Source organism: Phalacrocorax aristotelis, chromosome 4, assembly GCF_949628215.1.
Source record: "Phalacrocorax aristotelis chromosome 4, bGulAri2.1, whole genome shotgun sequence".
In the NCBI taxonomy this organism is placed as follows: domain Eukaryota; kingdom Metazoa; phylum Chordata; class Aves; order Suliformes; family Phalacrocoracidae; genus Phalacrocorax; species Phalacrocorax aristotelis.
In genome coordinates this window covers 7,889,355-7,907,590 of record NC_134279.1, presented here as the reverse complement: position 1 = coordinate 7,907,590, position 18,236 = coordinate 7,889,355, and the positions used below count along the sequence as shown (strand labels likewise).

General features: G+C 40.0%; 1 long non-coding RNA gene across 2 annotated transcripts in view; it reads right to left on the bottom strand.

Annotated features, from left to right (window-relative positions):
* Positions 1-18,236, bottom strand: part of LOC142056048 (uncharacterized) — a 93,599-nt gene that overhangs the window by 59,397 nt on the left and 15,966 nt on the right. For both annotated transcript variants that reach the window (XR_012660190.1, XR_012660191.1), the window contains exons 2-4: positions 9,343-9,429; positions 5,836-6,035; positions 5,361-5,468 (exon numbers count right to left, since the gene is read on the bottom strand). This is a non-coding gene — a long non-coding RNA (uncharacterized LOC142056048). The remainder of the gene's footprint in view (positions 1-5,360; positions 5,469-5,835; positions 6,036-9,342; positions 9,430-18,236) is intronic.

The window sequence follows — 18,236 nt, the reverse complement described above, 5'->3', positions numbered from 1 at the left end:
TGGGTTGGCTGTTTTTTCTTACTTTCTATGTTGATGAGAAAATCTAAATATACACATACTCTGGGCTGATAATACCAAATACTGTGTACACTGACAGATCGTAGAAACAGAACACTTAGTCAGATGGCAAAGGATTTCAGCAAAATACTCTGGATTTACACCAAGAGGAATGAGATGGGACTAAACTTTTATTAAATTCGCCTGTGTTTGTAATCACAGGCTTACTAGCCTACCACCAAAATTCGACCTAAAAGGCATCAGTACTAGTGCCAAAAAATGCATTCTGGCCAAAACAAATATTTTACTTTCAGTAAATAAATTTTCACTTTCCTGCCTAAGACTAATGTTGCTGAATTACAGCTGAGAAGCTCAGAAGCCCTCTGCTTCCAATATAAGCTACTAATGAACGTAAGGGACGTTCTGCACCACAGTCCAAGAGCCAGCAGGATCTTCCAATAAGAGTCTGAGAACTCCACAGAAGCATGATCTAATGGAAAAAATATGACCAAATGTAATCCCCAGTAGAAACGCTCCTTATATCTGTCTTTTTCAAGAAACATTTTTACTGGTGTAACATTAGCTAATTCTTGGAGTTCTCAAGTCTGCCTACGAAAGTATTAACAAAAGCATTTTAGAAAATATGACACACAGCATAGCTCAAGACTCTGCATAAAACTGCAGATGACAGCCTTTTAAAAATTATTATTAATTTATTGGAAAAAAACAGGGCACTTCATTTTCACCAGGGGTCTGCTCTGGTGTCCTTTAGTGTAACTTAACAAATAAAATCACAGGAAGAGAAAAGGCAGCAAAATGCATACACAGATGGTAAGCTAGGAAGTTTTTAACTTCGCCATAAAACTGATATCGCCACAGCAAATCAATACTGAAACTTCAGTCCGAATGCCAACCAGCCCTGTCAGACTTAATTTCTTGTATTTTTGTTTTGCAACTTGCAGGAAGCTGTGCAGTCTGAATAACTAAATTAGGCATCTGCCTTCTCAGAGTTAATGGTACAATTCAGGAGGTCACTCCAGCCACACCCTTCAGGTCCACATTCAGGCTCCTTCCATACAAGAGCATCACTGCAGCTGCAGAAGGCAGTTACGTGCATCACTCATAGTGTGGCAGGAAATTGGTCACAGCGTGGTGCACATTTCTCCTTGTTGTTATCATTATTTTCATTCACAGGAACAATTTAATAACCAACAAAGGAAGAAACTGCCATAAGCATTAGGCTGTTTTGTCTAGGGTCCTGGCTCCAAGCCTTGGATTTTTGTCACTGGGTGATATGATAACATTAGCAAATAATCATGATAATGCTAATATGATAAACAATATCAGAAGACAAAAGGAACATGATGTCTACTCTAACAGCTCCTTGACTATTATTTTGTCTTTTTCTCACTTATATTAGGGCACACCACTGATTATCTGCTTTCCTGTATGAGTCACATCACAAATTATATCATTTATCCTTTCAGGGGGTTGAAATTATATAATAAACCTTGGAGAGCAAAGCTTGCCTGACACCCTAAGGTAATCTGAAGTGCCTAGTGGTATAATTGTCTGCCTGTTGGCTGCTCTGCTTACAAGGCATTTAAAGCAAACAACAATATGTCTGACTGCATTTTTTGCTCCATTTATACTCATCTCATTCTTTCATACCTCTGCATCTGGCACTTTCCCTCACTTTCTCTTGTCTACCTTTCCACTGCCTCCTTGCCCTTCCCTTACCCAGCTTCCTTCCTTCCTTCTTCAGTTTCCAGTGGTAAACGAATCCTTTCTTTTTCACTGAATCACAGAATTTTCCTAAACTTGAGGCTGAAATCATGTCCACAAAACCCTTTAAAAATTATTTGGGCTCTTTTAATTATATGGGGTATTCTACAGGTTTTAACCAACAACTATAATATGAAGTGCACACAAGAATGAGCTGGGCACAGTGTCCAAGTGAGCATGGAGCCATCCAGCAGATCTAATCAAACACACAAGCAAATCAAACAGAAACCGCAGAAAATATGCAAGAATGTATTGAAACATCAGCTATGCATCATCATCTTCCCCCTATTCCCATCATCTGGTCCACAGATTTGAGTCACAAAAATGTTTGGTGAATGTCATATAACCTTCATCTGAACCTGCTAACTCATCAACTTTTTATTGCATTTGTGTCTTGAATATAATTAACACATTTTATATTTTTAAGTTCAATGATTTGTAAACATTTCTGATTCAAATGCTTTGGATTACCTCTTTTTTATAAAAGTTCTGTGTTGCTAAGGCAGCAGATAGATCTGTCTTCAGTATACCATCCTGGTACACCACCATGAAGGGTTCTAAGGAAGCCAGGTTATAAGAAGTTGGTTTGGAACTACACACACAGTTTCTACATGTTATGCTTCCAGTTTACACCAGATGGGGGGGTTTATTTCTAACTGCACTAAATTTTTGGATGCAAAGTGCTACTGCACACCTTATGCGTACAATTCTTTACACATTTTTTCTTTGACTAACTGCATTTTGCAATTGTTGCGAAATCATCAAATATCGTTCCAATCACACGCTGACATTGGTGAAAACTTGTTTTCCAAAATGCGGGCAGAATTTACGTTGTTCAGTTCTGACATACATGCTATAATGTGTCAAAAGTCATAAAAATGATCTAATAAAAAAATGGATTCAACAAGACTCTACTATGATTAGCTGATACCACAAACCTAGGCATTTTAAGATTTTAAAAATTAAGTCAAGGTTAATTAGTTGTTGCGCCGTCTGCTTCATTAAATTCAGTTTGATATATAATGTCTATCAAGGCTGTATTTTAGCAATATTTTCCCCACAATATCTCAGTGATGAAAGAAGTTGCCACATAAACAAAGTGTTCTTCTTTAGCACTTCATGTACTACATGTTACGGCATGACCTCAACTTTTACTATTCACTCCTTATTCTGCAAATAATAGATAATTATACATTATATAAAACTATAATCATTGTTAATTTGTCATTTTCAAAGAGCTACCTGGAAAACAGAGCTACCTGTGAAATGGATTTGTTGTTACACAACTTCTTTTTAAAAAGACTCTCTCTACAATCACCAATATATGTAAACTTACATTTTTCTATTTAAAAATAGGCAAAAACATAGAGTTCATTTCCAAGACTGGCAGAGGAGAAACCCCTTTCCTAGCCTGTTTCATAAATGCACCATAAATATTCTTTTTTGTTTCAGTATTTGTATACTTCCACTAGCACTTAATGCAGTGATTCCACATGAGATTTTTCAGTTTTGTCCATGACTCACAAAATTGGCAAAAATACTAGAAATCCATAATCTTGGGTAGCTACTCAGACCTGTCGTCCACAGGCATTTTTTCTGCCTCTGAGGTATCACGAGGCAGAGGAACGATAATAGCACAGTCGGTTGGGAACCCTTTACCCCCATCCCCGAAGCCTCTGTTCTGGGATTGTGACACCCAAGTCTTCGGGCTGTGGGTTACGTCAGGGACGGCCCAAGGAGTTTGAGCTAATTTAACTGTGACGAGTGGAAATAACAGTAGCAAGAAAATCAGGGAAGTGAAGGACACCGCTATGTCTAGCAACCAAAGGATTTTGTTGCTCTCAGCTCACAAATTGTCACCCACTAAGTGCCTCAAGAAGCTCAGTTTGCACCAGAAACGATGCTAGAGGCGAAGGGCTCCAAGACCTGCAAGGCACTATGGAGCCAAACGTCCCTCACAAGTTTTAAGGAGAGATGGAAAACTTAGAAAGTGGGGTCATGATTTTTCAGGTATTTGAAGGCCTGGGCTATGTTAGCAAGAGTGGAGAACGGAAATGTTTTTCTCTTAATTAGATTCTGAACCAATACTTGCACCATCCCAGCAAAACGGCAACCGGGCTACAGTTCAGTAAACAGAAAACACCAAAATGCTGATGTGTAGTACCTCCAAGTGCCTATTAAAAGTTGCATAGCGTACACGTGCCATTACACATTACAGACATTTTATACAGTATCACTCGCTGGAATAATGGTGGTCTTGCTTTTCTTTCCAAAAGTGAAAGGTGTAATTCTAGTGCTTTTTTGTGAAATTCTTTGAAATAATGACTATTGGTTCAAATCATATCTGGAGGAACAATCTGACTTGTCTGCGTTTCCACATACTTATGGTTTACTTTCAGCTCTTAAAATGTGGTTCCAAACTACCAAACCCACAACAGCTGTTTTCAGAAACTAACGTTTCTTATCATTCGGTATCAAGCATTAGAGCCCATTAGAGTATGGAAGGAATGCCACAAATGAGCCAGGTTCCTAGAGTCCTAGGAGATTTGTTTCAATTTCTAATCAAACTGGTTCCCAGACTTAATTCAATCAGCCTTTATTTTTCCTACATGTTGGCAGGAAAAGGACTTTTTTTTTTTCCAGAAGCAATTACTGTAAATATAAATGGCTGAGCACTCAAGCAGTATATTAACAAATCTAAATCCTTTTTTTCTGCTCTTGATCATAAAAACCCCTTCCTTCCAAGCAACAGTAATGCCCCTCTTTATAGCATAAAAAGTATAAAGACAGACCATCTGGATTAGCATGCCTGCCTTTTTCATACTCATGCAGATTCAAGGTGACCCCTTCCAATGTTTCAGACTCCAGTAAGAAATAACTGGAGACTTCTTACAGCTTATCTTATGCCCAGGATCTTTTGAAGAGCATCAGATGTATTAGACATGATGGAAGAAGAGGAAGGAGGGGGAATGAAATGAATTGAAACTGTGTAACTACCCATGTTTATTTCAAGCTCACTTGAACGAAATTTGTCCTGTTAGAGGATAGTGACTTCCCATATTACAATCAACAAGGGAACCAAGTAGGTAAGTAGTACTGGCTTTCGGTGCTACAAGCAGCGTACTCCTGCTTTAAATGTTAATCATGTGGTGACATGACACGCTTAAGTGTTGAAAAGACAGCACCCCACGATAATGAAAAGTGACATACTGCAAGGGGAACCTATTTGCAGCTGGGGAAAGGATTACGCTTGTATAATGGGCTTCCCAGATAAAACAGCATAGGCGGTTTGAGCCCTATAAATATATATACATGCATTCAGAAAGAATGGGATAGAAAAATAAGGGAGTATAGGCCAAACTCTACAAGAGCACAGAAGCTGGTTTCTAGTTCTTGAATTGAAAACAAACTACAGTAAATGTATAACTATGATCACAGCCAATGTCGTAGATGATCTCTTCAGTTCTGGTGGCAAACTTACAAATGGTTTAGTACTTTCACGCTATGTCAATCACCAGTTTATATATGCACAGCAGATTGCTTAATCACATTCACAACCAATAAGCAGCATTGATTACCTGAGAGGGAGGAGGTATATCTAAGGTACTCGAACAACTTCTACAGGGCAAGTCTTTCTCCCGTACTTCAGATGCACCAGACTAAAGGGCTGGGAGTGTCAGCAGTCCCTGGCAGAGAAAAGGAGGATGGTTACTAAAAGGTAGCTGCTTTCAGTTTGCAGCACCTCTACAGAGAACCCTTTTCTATGCACCACGTAGCATTTAGGAACATATGCTGTGGTTACATTTCCTTTTCTCACTGTCATTTTCATGGGTAGCTTCAGAACACCACCACACACACTCCCCATATGCAGTGCAAGGTGGCAGGAACGTCCCTTTTACAGGAAATTCCCTATTATCCTAGATTAATGGTGTGTGTTTTAAAATAAGGTAAGGTCACTCCTTCACAATCCGCATTGAAAGAATATTGACGCTATAATGCAAAACCACACAGGCGAAGAAATATAAAGACTATAAAAGAATGGACAGGCATTACCACTTCTGGGATGTCAGGTGGCGTTGAATATGTATCAGAGAGGCAGATCTCTGCATTCCTTCCCCTTCGTAAATTCACAGAACAGTGCTCTCCTCCCTTCAGCACAGCTTTTAGTTCAGAGATTAGTCCTGTGGAGTTTCATACCCAATGAAAATACTGGGTGTCAAAGAGACTAGAAGAACATGTCAGGACCATGCCATCTGCATTAAAGGAAACCACCACAGCATTATATTTATACTTATATTACAATCTTTATTTCAGTCATTTGGTTTCATTATACTTTATGAAAACACCCTACTTTTTAAGAATTTTTTGCTTATTTATTAACACCTAGCTACATTGTTTTCCTTTCATTACACTTCATTACATGAAAAAAAGGCTATGATGCTTACCTCTACTTAATTTAATAAAATGTCTCCTTTACTGTAGACCTTTAATTTGCTGACATTGCTACAGCTTACTCATGTTTCCTTCTTATTTATTCAAGCCAATTTCTATAACATTTCCTTATTCCAGATTTTCATTCTATTTTATCAACATAAAGGCAAGGCTTCATATTTTAAGCAGAACATTTTGTATTTAAATGATTTTTTTAAAGGTCTAATTAGACATTTTAACAATGTCTAGTGGTTAGGCAACAATGTACAGTCAGGACTGATTACAAAGGAAGCTCCTAGATCACAAAGGTCCCGGTGCTTTTGAATGGTTTCTCCGCATTTTCGTCCATGCATGCTGCTGGATGTATAAAGGGTGACATCACTCATCTGCATTATCATGATGTACTTTCATCAAAGTACTGATTAGAATCTAAAAGTTCTCAAATAGCAGTAGGATTTAGTAATTTGTAATCAGATACATAAGAGTGAACAAAAGGAAGTATCAGTGCCTTCAAAGGCAGTTTGTGACCTTCTCGTGCAGGTTCTGGAATAACTTTCTCTGTCGATTTTAAATTGTACCTGAATGGCAATATTAGCAAAGCAGCTAGACATAGACTACAGGTGAAGGAAGGTTTTCCAGCTACTGTGTAATTACATTTTAATATTTTACCATGTATTTAGGAATATTAGTACACAAGAAGGAAGAAAGACACGAGCAGCTTAGTATGGTGAGACTGCCAGACTTAATTTGTTGTGGCTAGAATTTCTAGCTGTGATTGTCTGTTTTCATATGGGCCTGCTGCTCCATTGCTTCTGGTTTTTAATTATTCTGAGTCTGTGCAAGCTTGTCATTGAGCAGTAATGAGGTCCACAATGTGCATGTGTTGGATGCTATGTGAAAAATTTAACGATAGCTAACATTAGACATCTGTAGTGGGTATGAACCTTCTCCCTCTAAGGGCATGTAGAAGGTTGCAAGCTACATCATGATATGAAACAAGGCAAGCATTTTATTTTCATTTCCATCAAAAAGAAACCCATTTCAATAGCCTATTTGTCTCCCTTTAGACTGATTCTTCTATCTGCATAAAATGTCAATAAATCATTCCATACTTGATTATTCAAGGGTAGAGCATATCCCAAAGAAAGTTTACAGTTTCAAGTCAAGACATCTTTGTCAATGACCTCAAGGCTCTTGCAGATCCCAGGTGGAACACAGCTCACTAGTTCAGTTCTCACTTTCAGCCTCCCAGGCAATACCTGTTACTTCCAGTTGTATTATTAAGTTACTGCTTTGCTGACAAAATGCAGATACGTTTAGATGATAGGCAGGGGTCTTTACTCCCATCCAGCAAAGCCTGTCTCTCTGTTTTGAAGCTATTGATGGCATATTTGGGTGCAGATACTCAGTCACCACCTCCTGCAGCAAGATCCAAGTGCAGCAACAAGCATCTGCAAGAGTCTCAGGACTCCATCCCACGTGGGGGCCTGCTGAGATCCCACTCAGCAGGACAGAGCTGCTTCAGACTGTTCAAAATTGCGCTCAGCTGCAACATCCTCCCAAGAGCTGTTTCAGCAGTTGGGGCTTGCCAGAGTTCACAAATGGTTTAAGTAACCCTCCTGCCTGGCCTCAGCTACGTCCCGGGCATGCTCTCCCCGTGAAAGGCAGAGCGAGAGGGTGCTGCGGAGGCCAGGCTCCTGTAGCTCGGCGGTACCAAGGAATTCCCTCATGCACCAGCGGTGCAGAGGCAATGGATGCAAGCCAGGGATCTGGCTCAGAAACTGCTTATTTTAGATAGCGGTTCTCCCCACACACCCCGCTTTCATTAAATGAAAATTACCATGTGTTAGATAACATTAAACTATCAGTGAGAAGGAACAGTGGGAAGCATTTCCTTCAGCTGACTGGATACCCAGCACTTTTCTTAGGTTTTAAAAGTTACGTTTCAAACAGCTTCCCTCAAAATGCATAAACGTCCATTCGTGCAGCTCAGGGGATGAAAAGCTCCTGCCTATTCCAGGAATATAGTTACTTGTCTGCACATACATGAATTTTGGAACCACAACTGATTTCATCTATTTCCAAAGACTGAGTTCACACTGCATTATAATAGATCATTTCAGTAGGTCAGAGAAAACAAGATCTAAGGATCTAGAAGAAAGTTCCCTAATGGGGGCTCTCTGAATCTGCTGCTGTTGTTTTCTGCTGCAGCCTTGTTTTTCAGAGCTCTGCCAGCACCAGCAGCTTCCACTCACAGAAGGATCAGCAATTTTTTTTTACTTTTTATTACTATTATTATTATTTGGGCCGTTCTTACAAAGCACACAGTTGCCATTCTGTACCCCACATTCTGCCTTTGTTCATTGTCACTGACAACAAGGAGACTGAAAGGGGTGTAAATGAATGTATAAGCTGCCCCCCTCATTTTGTTTCCTGAAATCCAGCCAAAATCATCGCGTTTCATACACCCTGAATAAAATCATAAATCCTTCCCCATGGGGAGCAGGGTGTTCCCCTTGAAAGCTGGCCGGTGGTTGCAAACCGCTTAAGGAATATAGGCCAGGTTTCTAAGGCTCACACTAAAACTCAAACTGAGGCATGTCCAAGCTTTTTCTAATACATAACTTTTGCTTCCTTTTCGCTGAAAACAATATTTTGCATATTTTAAAAATAATATTCCCCTCTGAATTTGTGTACTTAAAATGTATATGGCTGAGCTGCCAGATGCTATAAATTGTCCCAGCACAACTGGACATGAGGAATTTATTCCGCCTTTCGCAAGGGGAGGATGTGACCGTTAAGTGCAAAATTTCAAACCCTTTTTTACATGCAGCTTTACTTATACTAAGAAGTTGTTGGAGATTAGTTGAGTCTGACCTTTATGATACATTAAAAAGCTTTTGCCTTACTTTGCAAAGAGTTTCATATTCAATCTTCACCATATAGATAATGCAAGAATGCACTTAAGTTCCTACGCTACTCCGCTATGGATATCAAGTGTTACGTATTACTGCCTTGTAAATATATTGTTTACACTGCAGGATAACATCATAGTCTAAGCACCTAAGCCAGCATTTTCACTTCTATAAACATACTCTAATGTGCCTAATTTTGTTCTGACACACCCACCTTTTCCATTACCGTTCCCAGTTTCTTATGAGAGTCTCCAGTACACTTAATTCTCTTTCAGTGCAAAGTTCTTAACATACATGACACCTGAAAAACAAAAATAATAATTTGCAATTCTTTAACACAGTGAGTAGCGGTAAAGTAATCTAAGCCGAGCGTGCCAAGTCTCTGTTCCAGCCAATAAACAGACTGTCTCTTTACAGCCTCAGTGCAAAAAAATATATTTTTTTTTCCTCACAATTATCATTATTAATCTTCTCCTGGATGGTGTAGCCCACAGTATATTTATATGTTAATGAAACTAAATTTCAAGAGGGAGAACACTTGGATAAAACATCCTTAGGCTTTTAGGTATTCTTGAGGGAAATCATGTAAATAAATGAGCATTTTTAAATATATATATACATGAATTTTTCCCAGAAAAGAGAGAGACAGCTGCTTCACTGAAATTCTGGTAATAATCCTCAAATATTATCTGAAAGTAATGGTCTATCATAGACCATAAAATAAGTGAAGTCCAGTAAATAAGCAGTTCTTGCCAGAAGTCAGCATGTTTTTCCAAAACTTCTACTTGCTGGATTTTGACTGATTCAGTACAGCAGGTTCATTAAGTCATTAAACCCCTTCTGTGCATTATAGATCATCTACTGTTCCTGGCACCCACCGGCACTGTGTGCACACCAGGACATTCCTGTCTCTTTAACCAGGAATATCTGTTTCCTTTTCAGCTTGCAATGAAAAATCAGCAGCAATAGCACACTCTTCTGGGTTCGCGTTCATCAATGAATTATGCCAGGCATCTCGTTCAGGTACAGAATTTTCTTTTAAACTAGGGGGACTTTGTCCTTTTCTCTGTTTTACCTTCTTTTTCTTCTTCTCCATTAATTGGATGAGAAGTAAAATGCTGAAACACTGTAGAATCTACATTATAATTCAAAAATACCCAAACCAGTAGTGTCTATCTTACACATTAGGACCTTGAGTTTGTGTTACAGTATTTCACAGGAATAGATTTAGCACGTTTAGGATCAGGAAATTGCAGAAGTGGTTTAAAGTCACTGTATACCGACCCTAAAACTCTACCAGATGCAGGAAGTTCAGGCTTAAATTATTTTACCTATTTCAGTATTCTAATAAGCCCTGGACAATGGCCTTTCCTGCTGAGGATTTTCCAGCTTCTGCCATGGGTCTCAATTAAACAAACATCAGCCAACCTCTGACCTCAGCATGCATCTTTAATGATCGCATTATTTGCCCATCCATAAAGCAGACAACAGTTGTCACGGGAACTTGGATAAGGGGCCAAAGAGAAAACTGCGAGACTGGTGTTAGGCAAGCACCAAGCAGTTTTTCTAACCAGCAAAAGACTCCTTGTAAAAGAAACACAGTCTGAAGAACACCACAGACCTCAACTATCTTTCATGCTTTCTGCTGTTACAAAATCTTTATCTTCTCAGTGACAACCTTCTCAAAAAGCACTTTTCCCACATAATTTAGGGAGTTGCCTGGGCTTGTACATATCAGAAGCTACTAGCCTAATTCAATTAAACTAGTCCTATCCTTTCAGGAAGTCAACAGAGATAAAATTGAAAAAAAAAAATAATTAAAAAGCGCTCATCATGTCTATGAACAGAAGGAGTAGAAGCAGCCAAAGTACAAGTACATACTCTCTTCCCACCTGGGTCTCAAAAAGAAATTGCAATTGCTTGTTATGTCACAGTACTCCCTAATCATCTGCAGCCACTAGGAGCCATAGGAAAACAAACTGCAATTTTTAGTAGCATTCACAGAAGTCATGCGATAGACGTAGTTGTTCCTGCTCATGAAAATTCTTCAGAATGCTCCTTTTGTAATTTGAGATGGAAATGTTTGTCACTGATCCCTCTTCCCCTCGTAAGCCCCCTCCCTCATTCAACACCTCACCTCAGAATAGTTCTAATTGATTAAGAGGAAATAAAGCCTCAAGTCTTCCTCACAAGATTGCATCAACCTATTAGACTTGTTTTGGGAACCCTTACCCATTAGGCTTGTTCTGAGAACTCTTCTTCATGAGCTATGTACTCAGATGCTCCTTCCTCTTTCCGAAGGCACTGGTGCATCTTTAGCTCATATCTAAGACTGCTGGAGAACTGCCACCATGCAACTTTCTGTGCACAAGTATGCTTAAAAAAGCATCAGCAATATGCTTTTGCCAAAAGTAGAAGAGAACAGTCTTTGAGACCTTAAACACCTCTGCACTGCAATGAAGGCTCAGAAGTCCTATCCCAGATTTTCCATTAAATACTACATTGTGCTTCTTTGCTTAAATTAGGAAAGTCTCAGCCCTTTCCCTCTCCCCAGTTTCTCCCAGCAATGCACAGGCAGTGCACTGCTCTGGGACAGCCACCTCATGCCACCACAGCTGTCCTGGCAAGCCTCAGAGACCATGAGAGGCTCCATACCAGAATAGGGTAGAAAGGAGGGGAGGGAGGAAGGTAGGGTCTGCATCTGTGCCTATTCTCAACACAGCAGCCCAAGAGAAGGGACGGCTTTATGAACGTCCATGTCCCCAAAGCCTGAGCCAGGCACATTACACCCTGTAGGCTGTCCAATTTCTAAAGCCAAAAATGAAGCAGGACTTCCCTTCCCTTTACTCTTGCATTCCACAGTAATGCCCAGTGGCTGCCTGCAACTTGCTCATTCCAACAAATATCATCTCTGATTAAACTGTATAATATGGTAATGAGCATTTGAAGGGCAAAGGCATAATTCTCAGGGGTATTATAGCCCTTGTGCTCTGTGAAGGAAGGGAAAATGATTGTGGTAATCCTTCATTATGGAGAAATGCGATGTCTGGTTTAAAAAGTATTTTACACTCTCTTTTCCTGTCTCTCTATTTGCAACATCTCTGTGGTGAATTTCTGAAGTGAATGGGAGGGTGGTTTTATTGCTTCCTAGCCATAAATGAGGAAGCAAAGTCATTTTTTAAAAGCAATTACCTGTAAAACACAGTGTCAGCGATTAGAATTTTTTTCCCTTTATTTACTAAGGGAAGTTGAAATCATTTGCTATAAACATAGTCTCTTTCACTGTGGAAATATAAGTTGCATGTCAGGGTCATTTTCTGTCAGCCACAAGGGCTCTGCAGAATGAAAGCAAAGGTTTCTTGTTTTTGCTTAATTATGGCAAAACTGCCAATAGCATAAAATGACCCTAGCACTGGTATGCAAACAACCTGGAATAAAGCAAGCAATTGGAAGATTACAAGAGTAAGCCTGGACGGTGAGCAACACACCGAGCCTTAAAGGAAGTGCCACGGCGGTGTATTTTGCCTTCAAGCTACACATTCTGCACACATCAACTACTCAACAACAGATAAGAGATTAGTACATTAGATTCATACGTTGAAACAGTAAGCCTTTGGGATGAAAACTGGCTATTTTATTTCGTGTTTACATTACCTAGCACAAAAGGTCAATTCTCAAACATTAAATCAAAATTGAATCATATTGCACTATTTATGTGGTGTTGCTTTACCACAGCACGTCTGATGATGTCCACAGGATTGCCTCAAGACAGAAAAATCACTGCACACAACTGGCCAAGGTCAAGCTAACAGTCCCATACTCTTCGCATACCCTTTGCTTACCTCTATATACATATATATTTGTACATCCAGATGTGGACACGTGTGCTTAAGACTGAATGTGAAATGAACTTCACAGGTAGGAAAGCCTCTGAGGAGGTTCCTCATCTTATATGAGGATGTAAAGGTGACAGACTCATGCTGTGTAAGGACACAGGGTCTACGGACACATGCCAAGATTCATCCTTATTTTGGAAACACAGATTTTATTCTGCAGCGAAGAACATATTGTAGCTAGTTGTAGAATATGGAAACTGTTCTCGAGGAGCCCAGTCAAGCTGAAGTAAAACTATAAAGGTCTATGTCACATAAACATCACAGAAGTCTCCAGAGATGAAAGAACCTCTTCATTCCCATCCCAGAGAAAAAGAGATGGAAAAGAGGTAAAAGAAAGAAGGAGAAGAATACCAAGCTGGTGCTCTTCCAGAAGGAATGTGAGTCAGCAATGCCTCCTGTTAAGGTCTGTGGATTATTTACCACAGTCTAGCTAGCCCTTAAACAACAAGACAGCCTTGAAGTAGACACATGATGAATTTGCTCTCTTGAGGAGGCTACTTAAGCTACACTCTTGTGGTTTTTGAAACAAGAAGAAACACTCCAGCAAAGAAGAGTGTAAACCATATCTCAGATTTAAATATTTATATTTTCTATATATTGCACTTGAAATTCAGGCTGCGTATAAACCACAGATTTTTTTGAGAGAAATTAAGTAGTTGTAGTTAGGGAAATAATGACACAGAATTTAGCTAACATTGAAAAGCTGTTTCATGCTATTGAATCTCATCTTTAAAAGACAAACTGCATGTCAGTAACTGACAGAGATTATAATGCTTAGGCTTAAGGGGAAATGAGATGATAGGGCTCTTATATTTACTCTTAAGTGAATCTGCAGCCAAGTGCTGTAAGGAAAAACACAGTAAGTCAACTCAGCATCTGCAAGATCAATATAATTCCTTAAGAGGAAAAAGTTCTCTGTTTAACTTATTTTTCTCCCACAGGGGACTGTGTCAGACTGTTGCAGGAAGCAGTAAATTGCAGAGTTTGTGGACTCTGTTCAGGCACAACAAGAAATCATTGTAACTCAAGTGATGAAGCTGAAACTACGGGAATCCAGTGGAAACTATTTTTCATGTTCTGAATTGCAGCTAGAATTGTGGCTTTAAACCGTGTCAAATAAACGACACTGCTCGAGACCCAGATCTGTGTAGCCTAAAGTACCAAGCTAAATATCCAGCCCTTACAGGCTATAATGTGTTCAAGAGTAAAAACCACTTTTTGGGGGACTAATTTGTTTCCACAGAGTATTTCATGACTCCAGGAAAGCTCCTGGCTTTCTTGTTAAGAGACACCTAGTCCTGAGTAGCTGCTGAATTCACATTTGATTGGTGTGGGTATGGCAAAGTGTTTAACTCGCTCCCAGCTTCTGCACAGTGCCTTGCAGTGCTCTTCATCCGCCCTGGAAAGTTTCTAGTTCACCTGATGAAATTCCAGAGCCTGAGTTTCAGTTAATCAGGGATGTAGGACAGGCTTGGGGCATGAGGCCTGTTACAGAACACGAAACTGTGTGAAGGTGAAAAAGAAACCTGGGCTTCAGTGCTGATCAGCAAGATATCATAACCAAGTGGTGTTGATGCTGGGAGTCAGTCCTGGGAGCCAAGCGCACGTAAACAACTCACTCCAAGTTTCATCTCTCTTGGCCAACATCACAAATTGCTCAAACTTCCAGTTTCACATCTAAAAGATTTTCTGGAGTGCTGATGATCCTCTTCAGGCCTGTATCTCCAGGTTCGCACCTACTGCTGTGTTTCCCTCACCTGTTCCCCAGTGGCTTCAAAACCCTTCCATCTCTAGAAAGGTCCATATTTTTCTAAAGACAAGCAGTCCATCGTTCATTTCTAATACATTAACTTTGAAAATAGCTGAGACCGTCCATCAAACTGGCATTTTTCTGCCCTTCTAAGCTTCCCACTGGAAGATTTACAGACTCTGGTGACGGATATGTCACAAGTGGTGTCCAGTAACAGCAGCAACAATACTCTAAAATACGAAGAAAGAGCTAGGTTGAATGAGGTGAATTTTAGGTTAAAAATCCTTAGAGTTAGCTGCTGTAACTGGTTAGGAAACCTAATGGGGTGTAATATACCATGGAGATTTTTGCCACCTTCTCTCAGAACACAGTTTGGATTGACAGGGCTCTGTACAGCACTGTGCAGGTCAACATGCACTTTACTAGCACTACATAATTGTTGTTAGCCCTAGAAAATAGCACGTTGTATTCACAGAGCTTAACATACTATACAATAAGCTGCTAGGTGTCAATGCAAATTTAACATGCTAAAGCAGCTAATAAGAAAATCAGATGCAGATGTAACCTATCAAAATGCTTGATTTTTTTTTTAATCCAAAAATAAATTCAGTGATTATTCCAAAGAAACTTCATTATGTCATGTTGCAGTAGCTCACAGATATATCTCCATTTAAAACTGCATTACCACAAAGCCATTGTAATACCCTTAATTCCTATTGTAATTAATTTTAAAAGCAAACACTTCAACCCCACAGAAATGGAAAGTACTTGCTAGAGGCAGACAGAACTGGAAGCATCAATAACATCTCCCATCCTTAACACCACATTCTAGTTTCTAGCTTTTGGGAGGGCTAGGAGAGTTCTGAGAGCAAATATGAACATGAATAGAGTTTCCATGATTGTACAGAAATTATATGCTAATTAGTTTGTGCTAACTGCAGTGCATTCATTTTAAGACAGAATCCCTCTACTGATTCATTTTACAGTATACACAACATGCGTTTTCCCTGCTAACATATTTTAATTTATGTTACTGAATCACCTAGAAGCACGCGATGGGACAGATGTGCACTCAGGTCAGGCAGGGAAGAAAGCACCTCACAGACTCAGTCAACTGAAGGCGGTGGCTAACTTTAGAGAAAAATTATGCAAAGGCAAAAAGCTGGACATGTGGGTTTTCTCTCCCTTTCAGAAGAAAAACAGTGTTTCCAGGACTGCTGCCTGTGAAGCCACACTGGGACACAGCAAGGTATGAGAATTTAGTCTGGATGACTTTGTGGATCATGCTTACAAGCCCACCCATTAAGAAGCCAAAGGTGACTAACAAGACTCATGGGAGGCAGAGGAGCATTGGTGTTCAAGCCACAGCATCCCAAGGGTGCCCCAAAAGGTAGCCCTGCTCACCAAGCCCCACACCACCATGCCGGATGGCATGCAGATGCAAAGTAAGAGAAGGGCCATACCACAAGCTGTGGGAGAAAAGTAATAACTACAGGCAGGCAGAAAAGCACAAAAAAAAAAAAAAATAGTGAAAAAATCCTGCTCATCACATCTGCAACATCATCCTTCCCAAGGGGATCGACTGGTAACACATTAATGAAGAGGAGTTTGAAGGACACCACTGAAGTTTCTTTCTGTGTGTTTAGAGATTGCCAAGCCCACACGTAGTTAAGAAGAGCTTGTTGGACAAAACAAGATTTGGCAATAGGGCCTGGTATTATATACTGGATGGAGACATCACGATAGTGACTAGCAGACGAGTAAGGAAGAGCCTTCAGACCGAGGACAAGGAGATTGCGAAGGGACGCCGAGGGAAGGGGGACGCGCTCAAAACTATGTTCTAGGAGTGTAAACTTGGCAACCATACTCTGGGGGAGCTGCGCTAGGGAGGACTGCAGTTGTCACGGAAAAGATGCGAGGAAAAGCCTAGTCAAATATTTTAGCTGGATAAAAACTGCCCTATCATTGAGTTAATGTAAAACAGAATCTGCAAAAGTAACAGCACAAGCACAGGTCAAGCTGAAGACTGAATTCAGATTATGGGTGACAGGTTAGACCATCGCAATATGTACTGTGATCAGGAAAGGAAATAGACTCCAGCATGGAACTGAGAGAATGCATCGTTTACCTTTTTGGTACTTTCTTTTTCCTTTTTTGAAAAAGTTAGCATGGAGTATTTGATAGCTGCTGTGAAAATTTCCTGGCATGATCTTTAGTTGCATGATGAGTGTCTAAGCTTAACTAAACCTTCTTCAGAGAAAAATTATAGATAGAGATAATGGTTAAAGCCCTGCAGAATTAGTTGACTTGATAACTTTCTGCACAGTGTCATGATTCTAATGCTTGATATCTCAGTGCTACAGGAGGTCAAAGGACTGAAAGCAGCTGCTCTCTACCTCCACATGAATGTGGAAATCCTCCCTTTGCCATAACCTTAACTTCCCAGTTCTTGCTGTGAAGCTAACTGAGCTGGCCAGAAGACAAGAATGTCTCCTCATGAAAAACACTGAGGTTTTGGCATTTGCCATTCAGACAAAAATGAGGGATTTCAAAATATTTCACCACAGGGAAAAGAATGTCTGTGAGTTACTCCAGAGCAGTACTGAATGCACTTGTCTAGTGGTGATTCAGGTCTGCTCTCCTCAATTTCTGTAGCTGACTTTCCAAAGAAAGAGGGGAAAACATCCAGATCTTCCTTTTCAATTCAGCTGTTCCTTTGAATAAAATTAAAATAGGAGGCTGACTGTTTCCTCCTCTTTTAATGAAAGGCCATTATCTATGCATTCCTGAGATAAACTATGGGAAATATAAAGCAGGGTGATTTCTAACTCGATCAATAAGGATGAAAGATGATGAGAACCGTTTTTGCGTCTAGTATACAGAACATAACATCAGCTAAAAGCTGCGCAAACTGCCAAGTGACTTAATACCAGACATACTTGAGGCACAAACGGTCACCAAGTACAAACGTGTCACGTACAGCTGACACAGAATTCGGGCCAGGAGCAGGACACCCATATGCCATGGTGTATCTTGTGGGTATGAATCCATGCATCACCCGTGCAGGGGATGACAGAAGCACCTCAGTCCTCCCGATTCCTCAGTGACATTGCACTTGTACTTTGTAAAAATGCAGCCCAGAGACAGGACAGTTGGGATTAGCTAGGAGTATCACTAAGCTAACAGTTAACGCTATCTCTGTTGGCATCCTCTATAATTGTGGTATTTAGTTCATGGTGTTGAATAGGGGCTAAAGTAAATCATGTTCTGCTTAATCTGCCTTGAGTAAACTACGGCTGGTGGGCGGGAAGAAAATTATTCTGAAATTAATTTGTAGTGTCTTATAATAAAGGTTGCTATTATCCAGCAAGGAGAGTCCCCAGGCTAGCCCTGCCCCGCGTTCTGAGAGTCTCTGAGGAATGTGCAGGAGGAGGAGAAAGTTTTCATTTGAATAAGCCTGAA